This window comes from Lynx rufus, unplaced genomic scaffold (assembly GCF_022079265.1).
Source record: "Lynx rufus isolate CCGP_SWC_20201006 ecotype Redwood Valley unplaced genomic scaffold, mLynRuf1.p SCAF_5, whole genome shotgun sequence".
Classification (NCBI taxonomy): domain Eukaryota; kingdom Metazoa; phylum Chordata; class Mammalia; order Carnivora; family Felidae; genus Lynx; species Lynx rufus.
Window position 1 is genome coordinate 151,752,343 of NW_025814867.1, and position 16,207 is coordinate 151,768,549.

A 16,207-nucleotide genomic window follows, 5' to 3' on the forward strand; every position below is an offset into this window, starting at 1 on the left:
TCAGGAGGGCCACACACTCTCGGAAGGCTCTAGAGAAGCATCCTTCTTGCCTTCCCAGGTTCTGATGGCGGCTGGCAAATGTTGGCATTCCTTGGCTTATGGCTGCATCATTTCAATCTCTGCCCTTGGTGACACATGAACTTCCTTACGTGTCTGTGTTCTCTAAATCTCTCTCTACTTACAAGCACGCCAGTCACTGGACCTATGGCTCACCCTCATCTCGTGTGACCTCATCTTGATTCACCTGCACAGACCCTACCTTCAAACAAGATCTCATGTACACATACCAGAGGTTAGGACCTCAACATATCTTTCTGGGGACACAACCCAATGCGCCACAGTCGGCAGCCAAGACGTATAAGGCCCCGTGGGCAGACCCCACAGAAGCCACGCTCTGTCGGTGTTTGGTGACAGTGACGTTGCTGTGCCAGATTGCCCACGGCCTGGCTGTCAGCCCACCTGCCCATTCTCATCACTCACTTTACCCTCCCGCGTCTTTCCTCCTTCCTGCTTCTTTATTCTCCTGTCAATTCTCTTTGTCTCTTCTACCACTGATGGCCAATCAAGGCCCCCTTGCCTTTCGGGTGAAGACACTCCCTCCATTCACTGGGCACAATACCCAAGTCATCGGATCTTCCTAGTGGTGCTCTCAGCGGCTGCCGGTTGCTCAGAAGCACCTTCTGAACTGCAAAAGATATTTTCTTCTAAGTGTTTAAAGGCCAGGCTCCTCAGGGAAATCTGATGCTTCCAGAAAAGCAGAAATTAGATGGCCAAGCTCGGCTGCATTAATAGCTCGGGGAGAGTGCTGTCGGGATTGTTTTGTTTTCAGAGGTCATCATTTGGGTTTTTAATGTATTTATGAACAATAGCCTTTGGGGAGCCCTGAGGGTAAAGGATAGTAAGAATCTAGAGGCATCGTGTGGACAGTCGGGAGTGGAGTTGCCAACTGAGGAAAAAGAAAAATGCTGAGCCGGAAAACTTTTAGATAGGCAATGCAGTAGAAGTTTATGAGTAGAGGCGTAGGACGTGGGATCACTCCCACCCTCGATCACGGCAGAAGAGCCTGAAAACTCTGTCTTGGTCTAGCTCTGATATTGCTGGGAAGATGCTCGAGTAGAAATACGAAATGACCACCGACCCCAGAGGCAAAGATCACCACCGGCGCTGTGTCCCATTGGCGGAGCCCAAAGCTTTAGTTGGATGTGTGAAAGCCGCTGAGTGTACGGAGCAGAGTCTCTCAATATGTATAACTCATGCAGCGAAGAGTTGCAGAAGGGCCGGTCCCTGACCCCAAGCCTGTGTAGAAGCAGGTAGCTGGAGGGGCAAGATGTGGGCAGATTTTCCTACAGCTTCTCGCCCGGTTGGTGTTTCCTGTAATACTTGGAGGTCCCGTGAGAAATGGTTCACCAGGGCCTGATTCTGCCCCCTTTAAATATTGGCAGGTCAATTCTCAACAGGAATCGTGGTGCTGTTATCCATCTTGTTTAAGACTGCCCCTGCCCTCCGTGGCCCCTGGACCACTCCCACTTTACCGGCCCTCAGCAAGCACCGTGCTCGTTACTATTTTGGGTGTGATTTTACCTGAGGGGACCATTTGGTGTTGCCGGCATACGCCCTGTGTAAAACGGAGACAGCAATAGCATTAGGTCGTGTGGTTGTTGTGGGTTAGCACTTGTAAAGCCCTAGAATAGTGCCCGACCCATAATAAGAGCTCAGCAATGTCCCCTCCACTCACCAAGCCCCTCTGGCTTTGCTTGCTTGGAGCCCTGGTACTCTGCTGCCTAAAGGAATTCATGTTTTGTTTCCCACCAAGTCGCAAAATGAGCATAATAAAAAAGATGTTGTCAGCGTTCATGTTTTTGCCCCTCATTTATTTTTCTTAACCTTTTGGAGCTTAGTCATTGTTTCTCTGTTAGGGAAACTACTGAGAGGGGAGAAGACGAATAGGGAAAGAGACGTGATAATGCGTATTTTAACAATTCGCATTTTCATAGAATTATGTATAGAATTGTATCTGTACAATAGACTTACAATAGGATTATACACAGACTTGTATAAGTACAGTTTTGCTGTCTTTAATATTATTTCAATTCAGCTAATCCTTATTCTCAATTCAATTAAATATGTCAATGTTTCATGGTCTTCCATAGCTATATCATGACCTCAGACTCTCCATCAATCTACTCACTCATTGAATTAGTTATTTTCTGGCCATTGGTCAATTACTTCTTCCTGGTGGATTACAATCCGGAAGGACCGTGTTGTGGACTTGCTGTTTGTGTCTCCCTAAAACTCATGTTGAAGCCCTAATCCTTAATAGGATGGTATTTGCAGGTGGGCCTTAGGAGGTGATTAGGGTTCGATGACGTCATGAAGGTGGGGGCCTCACGAAGGGGTTAGTGCCCTTGTCAGAAAAGATACGACAGAGCTCTCTCTCTTCCTGCCACGTGGGGACACGGCAAGCAGGCGGCCATCTGCAAGCCCGTCAGAGGCCCTACACCAGAACACAGCCATTCTGACATCCTGATCGCAGACTTCCAAGCTCCAGAGCCAAGAGGAAACACACTTCTGTTGTTTAAGATGCCAGTCTGTGGTATTCTATTATGGTGGCCCAAGCTAGCTAAGAGTATGATACAGTGTTCTGTTCCCCTCTCTATAAAAGGGCAGATAGGATCCAACCCAAGCTATTGGGACACGTTGTCCCTGGAAGTAAGTCTTGAAGAGGGGGAAAAAAAGTGAAAATGGAGTTCATTCGGTTGTGATGTAGGCCCTCTGACCAGACCCTTCCCATTGTAGGACATCACTACTATTCCTGTATTCTTGTTTCTTGGAGCTTCCCATCCTACTGCCTTTTTTCTGAGCCCAAGTCTGTAACCTCCCCCACTGATATTGGGGGTCTTGATATTCTTCCAATAAACTGTCCCCTACCTTTGTTTACAGTAGACAGAGTTACGGTCTGTCGTTTATGACCTCAGAATCTTGATGAATACATCTGCCTGCTGTGTCACTTAATGGGTAAGGCCTACAGACTTTATCAGTTCTCCATGTATAATATATCATAGTTATATTTTTAGGCTTCTCGTTGGTTAATAGGCTTCTGAGACGAAGTTGATACTTTAATGACTTTTGACATATTTGAGTCATTGGTTATATTTTGATGGAGTAGCCCAAAGGTATTACTAGCTACAATTTTATTCATAAAGGAATATTTGAATAAATTATCAAAGTCATCCTTCCCTGTGTTGAATTGCTCATTATATTTGGGGGAGAGGGGCCTAAGGGGTGGAAGGATGGAGAAATGGTATGTAAGCACGCTTGTGAATAGAACAGTATTAATAGGCATCGGATGCTTTTAGCTTTGCTATAGATCATAAAACGAACAATTATTTGCCCAGGAAACTACAAGTTACTTATGGTCAGGGAATTCTGAAAGATCTATGGTATTGACTTTCACTGAGACTATAATTGGAAAAAAATGAGGTGATTTAAGAAGAGAATTGACTTACATGAATGTTTATAACAGCCTTTCATTTCTATGGAGAAGGGCTATTAATGTATTACTTCTATTTTATTTTTCCCAAGTCTAGTGAACGTTACACTTTCACATGATACAAAAAAAAAAAAAAGAAAAAGATGATGGCAAATTGGATTTCATACCAGAGTGGTTGATGTTTCAGTCCCAAAGATTGGCTGCACCGAGAACTGTAGAGGTGTTTGGAGCAAAGTAACTGCTTATTCGATTAATTAGCTCAACAAATAATTGTTGTGTTCACTCCGTCCCTGGTGCTGGGCTTTTTGCTAGGCATGTAGTGCACAACATGGCCCTTTGCCATCAAAGAGGATATAGTCTAAAAGAAGACATAAATGTATACAAATGAGAGCCATAAATCACAGACACTGAGACAGTTATCCACTAGAGCAGTGAAATCCCATAGAAAGGACACTGAGTTCTTCAAGTGGAAAGAAGATGGGGAAGTAGGAAGTGTTCAGGAAAGGTTTTAGAGCAAATCTCTCTCTCTCTCTCTCTCTCTCTCTCTCTCTCAGTGTGTGTGTGTGTGTGTGTGTGTGTGTGTGTGTGTGTGTGTAATAATTCTGGGCAGAAACTACAGCGTAAGGAAAAGATATGAGATGAGAAAAAGGCAAGGTGGATTGATAAGCGCAAGCAGCTCAGTGAGACTCAAATGTTGGGTGTGGGGAGACATGCAAAGAGAATCAAGTCTAGGCAAGCAGGTTGGGCGAGTCTTTGGCAGACCGGTAGGCCATAGCAAGGCATTTGGAATTGATATGCCAAGTACACAGGAGCCATCTAAGTATTTAAGTGGTGGATTGAAATGATAAGATTTTTGTCTTAGGAGAGTCACTTTGGTGGGTGCAAAGATCCCTGATGAGAAGAGGAGAAACCAGAATCCCTAAGACCCACTAGGAGGAGGCTCCAGTGGCAGCTGGTGAAAATGGTGTTACCCTGAGGAAAGGCAAAGTCAGTGAGGACAAGAGAGGGGAGGCATGGAGGGGCCTTGAGGAGAAACACTGACCTGACTCAATCCCTGATTTGAATTGAGGTTTGGAAATGGTTGTGCAGGGAAGGGAAGAGGCAAGACTGACCACCATCATTGGGTCTTGGGTAGACAGTGATCCATTCATTAAGGTAGAGGAGAAAAAACAAGACTGTGGATGGGAAACGGAATAACAACTCCATGTTACATACATGTACTGAACTTGAGATGCTTGAGGCACATTCACATAAATGATCAAAAGTAGCTGCACAGTGAATTCAGAAGCCCAGCAGCGGGTCTGGCCCGAGTATGTACTTCTGGGGTTGCTAGCATAGAGGTAGAGTTAAAAATAGACAGTGATTGTGATTGTCTGGGGAGAGATGTGGAATGAAGAGATACTTCTATCCATGGGAGGGCAAGAGGACAGTAGCTCGGTAAGGAGATGGCGAGAACACCTGAGGGGGACACCTAGGGAATGTGTGTCCTGAGACAAAAGGAATAGGGGCTTCCGGAAGGAAGAAGCAGTCAGTGGCACCACATGCCACAGAGAGGGTCAAGTGGATTTCCACTGCTGTTGTGTCTTGTTTTGGAATAAAGATACGAAAATTATTGTGAGTTGTTCAGACTGAGGATGCGAATCTTTAAGTGGGTTGTTGTGAAGAGGAATAAAACTCTGGGTCCCATCTCTGAGTGCCCAAATGTGCCCTTTCTTGGGTGGTACATCCTACCTCCTCTCAACTACCTGTTCTGCTGCCTGGACGTGATTGAGCACATGACAGAGATGTGCTCTTTCCTGCTCTGGCGCAAGATTTCTCAACCCCAGGAGCACTGACATTTTAGACCAGATACCTCTTTGTTGTGGAGGGATGTCCTGTAGCAGGTGTAGCAGCAACCTAACCTTTCACAGATGCCAGTTTCCATCACCTTTCCCCGCAAGTTGTGAGAGCCAACAGTTTCTCCAGGAAATACCAAATGTCCCCTAGCGGGGAAAATTGCCCAGTGAGAGCCTTAACCGCTCTAGATCCATAGCAAGGAGATCAAACTGTGCCTTTTTTTTTTTTTTTAATTTTTTTTTTCAATGTTTATTTATTTTTGGGACAGAGAGAGACAGAGCATGAACGGGCGAGGGGCAGAGAGAGAGGGAGACACAGAATCGGAAACAGGCTCCAGGCTCTGAGCCATCAGGCCAGAGCCCGACGCGGGGCTCGAACTCACGGACCGCAAGATCATGACCTGGCCGAAGTCGGACGCTTAACCGACTGCGCCACCCAGGCGCCCCAAACTGTGCCTTTTGAATTGTTTGTCAGGATAGGAGCCCAGAACATAGAAATAGATTTTAGATGAAAAGTGACCCAGCCATAAAGTTGTCTCAGAGAAGATGTGTGCGGGGTAGGAAGCCAAATAACCAAGCGATAGAGACCTTAACGGGTTGAGTAAAACAGTTACATTCTTTTTTCCGAAGCAATGAACAAATTATCTCCAGAAGGGCAACACAGACTGTAAAAGTCAATAATAAAAAAGATTGCCCATAGTCACATGTAGCACATGCCCTTGTGTACCAAGCATGGGCAAGCCAGAGCTCACAGTGGTAACCATTCATTTTGGGCCTGTGGTGAGCAGGATCCTTCCATCGCTGTGATAATAGTCGCCATAGATCTTCTGGAGTTGAACCAGCTCGGAGTCACGTAATTTGTTGCCCACCTCACCTATGCTTATCTTGAAGCAAAAAGTTCAGGTGCTCTAAGTTCTTACGGCAGAAGCAATATTTTTTTTCTGTCCATTTGGTTTGGTTTTCTGCCTTCCAGAATTGGGGTGGGGGACGGGGGAAATTCGTGGTGATTAGATTTGTTTCTCCCTGTTTACGCTAATAAAATGAGGGCATGGCTCAACACCTCCATGAGGATTTTCCTCTCTGACTGAGTGTGAAGCTGTGGATCACACTCAGGTTTCACAAGTGGTCGTAATTCACTGGTGCATTCGGTCAGCAGATAGTTATCGCGGATCTGCCGTGTTGTGAGGCCCTGCGCTACTCGCTGGAGAAACTGGACGTCGCTATAGATGCAACGGTCACCTCCATTTTGTTCAACTTGGGGAGAGAGACAAGAAACAAGTCAAATATCAATGAAAAAGGTAAAATAAATACGACTGTGATCATTACCACGTGGGAAATAAATAGGGCAATGTGATCATAATTGGGATGGATGAGAACAAAGGTCTGATTTAAATAAGATGGCCAGGGAAGATGGAGCTGAGGAAACGGCATTTTGGTCTATCGCCTAAGGATGCGATCCAGCCAAACATTGAAAGAACAGCGGAAAGGGAAAGAATCTTCCAAGAGCAGGAAGGACAACAGTCTATTGAGCAAGGCACTGGGACCGCTGGAAGAGAAGCCTAGGGAGGGGAGCAAGTACTAGATCACAAAGGCCTTTTTGTATTTGAAGTTGAGTCTCAGCAATAAACGGAAGCCGGTAAAGGGTTAAGGTTGAGATGGGAGAAGATCATGTATCTACCATTTTGCCTACTCTGCGGGGAAGAGTAATGGTGGAAGCAGAAAGCACGGTGAGTTGACCATTGGGCCAGCCCAATGATAGAGGACGGTGGGATGGCTGAAGGTGGTGGGGTAGAGAGAGAAATGTGAACCAATTAGAGATATGCATTGGGTACATAACAGATGGGATGTAAGCAGAACAATGGCCCCTGAAGACGTTTGTGTCTAATCTCCAGAACCTGTGACTATGTCACCCTGCATGGCCAAGGAGACTATATGGATGTATCTAAGAGCGCAGACCTTGAGATGGGGATACGACCCTGGATTACCAAGTAGGTTTAATCCAATGGACTCTAAACATGCATAGTATCTTTCCTAGCTAAATCAGAGAAACAAAATAGAAGAAGAAGAGATTTGGAGCATGAGAGCAACTCAACCCACCATCGCTGGCTTTGAAGATGGGTGAAGGGGGCTGTGAGAAGGTGGTGGGAGGAAGGAAGGAAGGAAGGAGTGTGGGTGGCCTCTAGAAACAGGGACAGGCTCTCAGCTGGCAGCCACCCAGGATAAGCATTCTCTGTCCCACAGCTGCAAGGAAGACAATTCTGCCAATATCTTGAATGAGCAAGGAGATGACTCTCCCAAGGAGGATCCAAAAAGGAGTACGGTCCTCCTAACACCTTCATTTTGGCCCAGGGAGACTCACGGAAGATTTCTGGCCTCCACAACTGTAAGATGATGAATTTGTGCTATTTGAGTCACAACTCGGTGCTACTTTGTTACAGCAGGAAGCTAATACATGGGGCTTGGTGGCTGATTGGATAGAGAGGTCAGGAGAGCAGGGTGGATTCCAATGTTTCTAATCTGGTCGGCCAGTGGGCAATGATATATTCAGGACATCATGGATAAGTAGACTCTGGAGGGTAGAAACCAGACTTATGGTTCGGTCATATTCAGTTTGAAATGCCTGTTAGATATTTAAGTGGTGGTCCCAAACAGGAAACTATTAGTGCAAATCTGGGACTCATGGGAGGGGTCTGAGCTAAGGATGAACTTTTGGATTAGAGAGAACACAGATTGTGCGGGACTAGCCGAACAGACTTAAGAAAGGAGTGCAGATGGAGAAGCGAGCCTAAAGCCCAATTCCAAGACAATGCACCACTCAGAGGTTGCATAGAGAAGGAGAAGGAAGCCACAAAGCTGACAAAGAAGGAGCCCCTGAGTCCTCGGGAGAAAGCCAGGGGAGCACAGCATCAGAAATTCAAGAGAGGGGCACGTGTTGGAAAGGAGAAGGTGGTCAACTACCCCAAATGCAGCTGAGAGGCCGCACTACACTGGACAGTGGGAGGCAGGTCACAGGCCTTGGCAAGACCACACGAGTCGAGGGGAAAATGGAGGACGGGACCAGGCTAGGGGGCCAGTGAGGTGACTAAGTCCAGACAGCATGTTGTCCATAGAGCTTGCTTCACAAGAAAGAGGAGCAAAGAAAGGAGAAGCCTGAGCCGGGTGGGCGAGGGCTCAGGAGGTGCCTTTTAGCGACGGATCAGTTTTTATACTGGTAAGAATGATCTGGTAGGGAGGGAGAGAGCTTGAGAATCAGCGAGGAGTGGATGGTTTGGGAAGGGAATAGCAGATGGCCCCAGCACACAGCCAGAGGAGTTTCCTGGCTTCGCTGGAAGTAAGGACGATGGACCACGGTGGGTCTGTAGGCTTGTCGGCGGGAGGGTGAGGGACAGCCAACGTTCCTGGCAGCCCACGTCAGCTTGGGAGTCATAAGCGAAACACTTAGAAGCTGGCAGAGAGATGATGCTGTGTCACTTTGATCCCAATGGCTCTTTTATGATTGCACGGAATATGTTTATGACATCTGTAAGGAGAGAGTCTAGAATGCTGAGCAAAATGACACCACTGGGAGAGGATGTGGACCTTTCTACCGACAGCGGTGACGGCCACACTCACCCCCCTTGCCTTGGGCTTCTTCTAGTCTTTTTACGGTGGGGCATCTGAGAGGCTGACCAGCGAGGCTATATCAAGGGACCAGGCTGTCTGAGCTGTCATCCCAGGAGCAGTAGTGGGAACTGAGTCAAACCACTTGTCTTCCCGGATGCACTTGAAACTAGGGATAGTCATTCCTGAGCTGATGTGTCAACCTTAAAGGCGGTGGCTCAGATACACACGTCTTTTGTCCCTCCTTGGACAGGCTTACTGGACTATCTGGGATGATTAGTACCATGCGTGGTCTTAGGGGTTCTAAGGCGGGGGGGGGGAGAAAATATTAAGAGTTTTTATGATAGTAGCTTTTATCTTACTCCTTTAAAATGTTTACATATCACAGTGTATACAAAATATTAATAAGATATACACATGCAATTTATGGCCAAATAAAACTCCATGTAGCAGCGACTGTGCTCCAAACCTTCATCCCAAGAAGGAAGGTGGTCCAGGTAGTTCGCGGACCCCTACCATAAATAGTTAAGCCAAGGGGCTGAGATATTCTCACTTTTCTTCAAGAGGGTGGGGCCGCCCCTTGTTCCCAAGGCGGGATGTGATTGGCTGTCTGAAGTTTTGCAGCCGGGCAGTAAGTGAAACCCTCTTCTCCCAGGGGAGCAAAAGCTGGGCCTGGGTCCCCTTTATAAGGAGGGTGGTTTGGCTAGGAGATCGTATGTGCGAGAGCAGAGTGGGGAGGACACCCCAGACTTGGATTACTCGAGGCCCTCCTGGCTTCACCAGAGGTCAAGACAGCGCATGACACTGAGCCTTGACTTTGGGGCTTAGGCCACAGTGAGAAAGTGAGGACTGACTGCCTCGGCGTACAGGGCCCCCCCCCTCCCCCCCCCCACCCCCCCGCCACCCAACCACAGATCTTAGGCGTCTTCGGACCCCTGCCGGGGAGCCCTATGGAGAAGACGGCCTCCCCACGCAGGGACTCCGTCAAGCTCCTGCTCAGGCTTCCGTCTGCGTAGACTCCATTCTGCCCAATGCACTAAGTCTCAGTTTTGCTGCCTGGCTCTTCAGCCAGGGCGCCTGTGCGCCCCCAGCCCCCGCATCCCCGACCTACCTTACCACCCTGTTTCTCATTCCCAACGGCTCCCGGCTCCCCCCAGCCTGTGTCCTAGACGCACACGGGCACGCGCTGTCCTGCCCTCCCATCCGATCTCCATTCTCAGCATTGGCCTGGCTGCCTTCCCTGCAGCCCACCGCCCCGCTGAGGAGGCTCCCCCCCTCTCCTGCTCACCCCAGCCCCCCTCTCTACCTTCCTTCTCAGCCTGGCTCCCAACTCTCTTCTGCGGAGACCCCTGCTGGTGCCTTTACCTGGTAGCTTCTCATCACCAGACCACCGGGAGCGCCTTCCCTAAATTTTCACCTGTTTCTTTTTCTTTTTCTTTTTTTTGAGATGTAATTAACATACAACATCATGTTAGTTTTAGATGTACAGCAAGATGATTTGATATCTGTATATATTGCAAAGCGATCATAACAATAAGTCCATTCTGATGAGGGAGCTTAAGGCAAGCTGCCAGTCCACAAACACCGCCCACCCCCACCCCCACCGGGTGGGATGTGTGTGACTTGCCGTGGGCACTCCTGGCTGTCCGAGAACAAAGGAAACGGGAAAAACAAATGGTTCACTGATAGAGATCACAGTCCTGCAGGACCGGGAGTCTCCATCACCCTCCACAGCGATGTGGGAAACAAAGGCAGAAGGAAATGGCGGATAGAACGCAATTTCCTTCCAACCTACAGGCCATTGACAAACACTTGAGGCCCCAGAGTGAAACTTCTCCCCTGGAACTCCCTACAGTCTTACTGCTAATGCTTTGCTAGAGGGCAAATCAACTTAGCTTGACAATAGCTAGGCCTCCACTGTCCTGGGAGTCTCCTTTAGCATATGAAAACCTCACTGGAAACTTCCCTGGGATTTCACCTCCCCCAGCCCCATGGTATAAAACCAGTCTCTCCTCCTGGTCCCGGGGCAGCTCTTCCTGCCCAAGAGGTGAGTTTCAATAAAGTCATCTTTTTGCACCAAACACGTCTTCAAGAATTCTTTCTTGGTGGTTGGCTCCAAACCCCACAAACCCCACTATCACCCCAACAACCTCGTTACAAGTCAACACCTGTCGCCATACATGGTTACAAATTTTTTCTTTTTCTTTTTCTTTGCATTCAGAAGTTATGGCTCATTTGAAGTGGGAAGGTGACTATTTAACAACACTATACACACGCGCGCACACACACACACACACACACTCACACTGGGCGTGGTGGCTGCGGGTACACAACAGTGGATTTTCATCTTTGTTCTCTTTCCTGGTGGTTCCCTTCCAACAGTCTCACCTGATGGGTTTGGATCAGTGAGGATCTCCCTCCACAGAGAGTGGAGGACACCCTGAGGGGCTGGCTCCTGGGGGGAAGGAGGAAAGGGGTGGGGGGACCCAGCCAGAGAGGGAGAAGGGACACCCCGTTCCCCCCTAGAAAGCGGTGCGATGGGGGTGGACTTGCAGAAAGAGGGCCCTGCCCTTCCAGGCTTAAGTCCCAATAAGGACTGAGTGATGGAGAGAGAGAGCTGGAAGGACTTTTGGATGGCTCTCCAGGGTGTCCCTGCTCAGCATCTGGAAGGCTGATGGCTGAACGGGGAGCCGCTTCTGGTGCCCTGATTCATACAGGCAGTGAGAGCAGAAGGCTGGGGACCAGCAGAGGTTGGGGACCAGAGAGCGAGGCTGCAAAGAGAAGTGGTACAGCACGAACGACAAGGACCCCTGGCCTGGTCTCAACGGACTTTCTGTGCTCCACCTGAGGCACAGGGTCAGACCAGCCTCCCCTAAAAGCAGGTGACAACCTGGAAAATGGAGTCCTTATCTAAAGGGGTGGGAGCCGCCTCACTGATTTAAAACAGAAAACACGGATGCTTGCTTGACATGTTGAAAGCTTGTCTCCTTGTGACTCTCCCTGGCTCATAAGGATAACTGAAACCATTACAGAAAAGGAAGAATGTTTGCATTTCTGTACAGCATTCGAGCTAAAATGATGACCCTGCGATCTTAATACAAGTATTCGCGTATACAATGCTGTGTATATGTACCTGCGAGGCGGGTATATACACACTGGCCGATGTAGGCGGCAGCTGCCCAGTGGCCAGGGAGCCAGGCTGCGTGGCTGTTTGCCAGTTTCCAGGGTTCTGCGCTCTCTGTGCTCAGCAAGGCCACTTGCGAAACGAGGTTATCAAGATGGCACCCGTCTGAACCCAAGGGCCTGCACCCAAAGATTTCTTAACGATAATAGCTAACAGCCAGGCGTGTTTGCTCCGCACCAAGCACCGTGCTGCATTAACCCTCAGATCCGTCCTTTGACAGCCTTCTTTTTCTAAACTAATTTAAAAGCTAAGAGAACAGTTCAGCATCCGACTCGTGGGCTGTGGATTTCGGCTCAGGTCATGATCTCATGGTTCGTGAGATCGGGTCCCACGGCCACGCTGTGTGGGGCCAGCGTGGGATTCTCTCTCTCACTCTCTGCCCCTCCCCTGCTCATACTCTCTCTCTCTCTCTCTTAAAAATAATAAATAAGTAAATAAACAAATAATAGATAGATAGATAACATGGAAAAAAAAAGCTAAGGGAACAGAGGTCCAGGCACTTATGATTTGCTTGCACCTGTTAAGTGATGGCCTCAGGATTCGATTTCGTCTAGACTGTCTCCCGAGCCTGCACTCAGAAGCCTCATGCATTCCAGGTGGCTCGAAGCTGCACACGTAGTCATTCTGGATTTACAAAGCCCTGCAAGTTGGGGCATCCACACTGACATTGATGATTTCAGGAATTGCTTATGTCTGGGAAGAATTATTCTGCCCACCTGTTCCTATAATAAAGTGTAGGAACTTCTCTTTTGAGCTTCTGCCCCTCAGAAGGTATACTTTACAGAATCGGGGATTACATCTGTTTTTTTGTTGTTGTTGTTTGGTTTTTGCCGTGTCCCAAGCATCCAGCAATTGCTCGGTTATTCTTTGTTGAATAAATACACAGCCATGAGTTTACTGCTTGCTATGTGCTATTTGCTCTGCTGGTATTTGACACAATTACCACCTTTAATATCATGTCACCCCTACGCTGCTGTTATCCCCACCTGACAGGTGAAGACAATCACTTACCCATGATCGTTCAAATGCCCGCATGTCCAACCCCAAAGCTTCAAATCAATTAAGCATTTTGGTTCACCATCCACGAGCATACTGTACACAGCACTGAATTCATCCCTAGAGGTGCAATAGTTGATCTAACTGGGGAAGTGAAGATAAATTCACAAAGAGCGAGATGGTGTATAATATAATAAATAATATAATAAATAATGGTTGAAATATGTCACGAGGCAGCACGGGAGAACCAATGGACAAAAATATAAGGGTGGTAAATTCGGTGAGTCCAGAAATTTATGGATTGGAGGGGCCTGAGGAAGCTTCACAGAGAGGTTGAGACTCCTAGTTCCGAGACAATGAGATGTACCAAGCTGGGGTAGGATCAGGGGTGCCTCCCATGATGCGGGGGAGATGGCAGAGGCCAAGGAGAAAGGCAGAAGTGAGGATGTGGAGGCAAGGAAAATTCAAGATGCCTTGAAGGAATGGTGACCAGGTTCAAGAGAAGGTCCAATCTAGACTCAAAAATGTTCCCACAAATAACATTCACATGAGAGGTAGAAGTCTGAGAGATGGAGAGACGATTACTGTAATAAGATTTAACATTTTAAAAGAGTACCACCAGTTGACCACATATAATCATGGATCTATCTCTTATCTATCATCTATCTATCTATTATCTATCTATCTATCTATCTATCTATTGTCTATCTATTATTTAGTATCTATCTATCTATCTATCTATCTATCTATCTATCTATCTATTTTCTATCTATTATCTAGTATCTATCTATCTATCTATCTATCTATCTATCTATCTATTGTCTATCTATCTATTATCTAGTATCTATCTATCTATCTATCTATCTATCTATCTATTGTCTATTATCTAGTATCTATCTATCTATCTATTGTCTATTATTTAGTATCTATCTATCTATCTATTTTCTATCTATTATCTAGTATCTATCTATCTATCTATCTATTGTCTATCTATTATCTAGTATCTATCTATCTATCTATCTATCTATCTATCTATCTATTGTCTATCTATTATTTAGTATCTATCTATCTATCTATCTATCTATCATCTATCTATCATCTATCTATTATCTACCTATTTTATCTATGTATCTACCTACCTACCTACCTACCTATCTAGACAGTTTTATGAATTTTGACAACTGCATAGAGTTGTGTAACCACCATCAAAATCAAGACCCAGAACCGTTGATTCATTTCCAAACAAGCTCCCTGTGCAACCCCTTCATGCCAGCCCTAATCATAGGATTGTAACTATATGTCCAGTTGTATATTTATGGTGACGTCTGAAGTTCCCTTGTGCATTTTTCTTTGTTATCCTGCATGGCTTAGTGCTATCCAGACTCTCGTTGGCTCTAAGACAGGGGATGAAAGAGAAAGTGCCTTTGAGTTTCTGAAAAGGGAAAGGAAAAGTGAGATGAAAACTCCCAAAACATGCCATTTGTGGCTCGTTCCATACACGTGTTTTAGGAAAAGACGAGAAGGCTGTCTCAGGAGAAAATAGCGGTTCTTCAAACCAGTGTTTCAACCATTTAAACTATCATCATTATTATTATGCTTCAACAACAAAGAAGAGGCTCAGGCCCATTTTACAATAAATAACAATCATCTGACTGCCTTCCTAGAAAAGCCACCACTTCGTTAAGTCAAACATTTGTTTTTCAGACTTTATGTTTCGATTTGGGAACTGGTTATAAAAGAGCCTTGGACCAGAAGCCCTAAAGCCTGAGGCTGAGACAGTAACAGGTCCCAGGACATAGCAGAAAACACTTAACTTCTCTGGGTTTTCCTTTCAGTCTCTGCAAACATGGACATTTGATTAGAATGATTTCTTTTTGTTTGTTTGTTTTAAATGTTTATTTTTTGAGAGAGAGAGAGAGAGAGAGGAAGCTACAGAATCCAAAGCAAGCTCCAGGCTCCGAGCTGTCAGCACAGAGCCTGACATGGGGCTTGAACTCACAAACTGCAAGACCATGACCTGAGCTGAAGTCAGACGCTTAACTGACTGAGCCACCCCAGGCGTCCCTACAATGATTTCTTAAGTTCCTTTTTTAAATGGCCACAGATTCTTTTTTTTTTTCTTTTTTAACTTTATTTATTTATTTATTTATTTTTTTTTTTTTTCCAACGTTTATTTATTTTTGGGACAGAGAGAGACAGAGCATGAACGGGGGAGGGGCAGAGAGAGAGGGAGACACAGAATCGGAAGCAGGCTCCAGGCTCCGAGCCATCAGCCCAGAGCCCGACGCGGGGCTCGAACTCACGGACCGCGAGATCGTGACCTGGCTGAAGTTGGACGCTTAACCGACTGCGCCACCCAGGCGCCCCAACTTTATTTATTTTGAGAGAGACAGAGAGCACAAGCCAGGGAGGAGCAGAGAGAGAGGGAGAGAGAGAGAATCCCAAGCGGACTCCATGCCGTCCGTGTGGTGCCTGACATGGGGTTCAATCCTATGACCCTGGGATCATGACTTGAGCTAAGATCAGGAGTTGGACGCTCAACCGACTGAGCCACCCAGGCAGCCCTCTACGTTCTTTTTTGTTGGGAACAAGAACTGCCTGGACAATGCCCAGGACATGTTTCCCAAATCCATTATCCATCCATCCTCCATCCTGAAACACAGAACCCACAGGATTTGGGTCTTTCCTATTTCCAGTATGTTCTATTTTTCAGACCAAATATTCCAACTCTACCATGTTTTCAGACGAGTGCTCTATGTTTCTCTCATGGTTCCTTCTTTTAAAGATGTTAAAAGCACGTTAATTTCCACGACATCTATTCCTTTTAACGCAAATGAACTAACGTGTGTCAGTTCATTGCATGACACATGTTCATCTCGGCTTGGTGAGGATGAAAACAAACTGAGAACAGGAAGCCAAAGAACAGGAAGACACAGTCGCGGGAAGTAAAACAGGAAGGAAAAGGGGGTCCGAGCCCCCAGTGTAGAGACAGGGGAAAAATGGCAAGTCAGAAGCCCTCGGGAGTTCTGTACCAAGACATGTAACATCTCCATTCTTACAGAAAACATTTCCAGGGATTCAGTGTTGACAAATCCCGGGTAC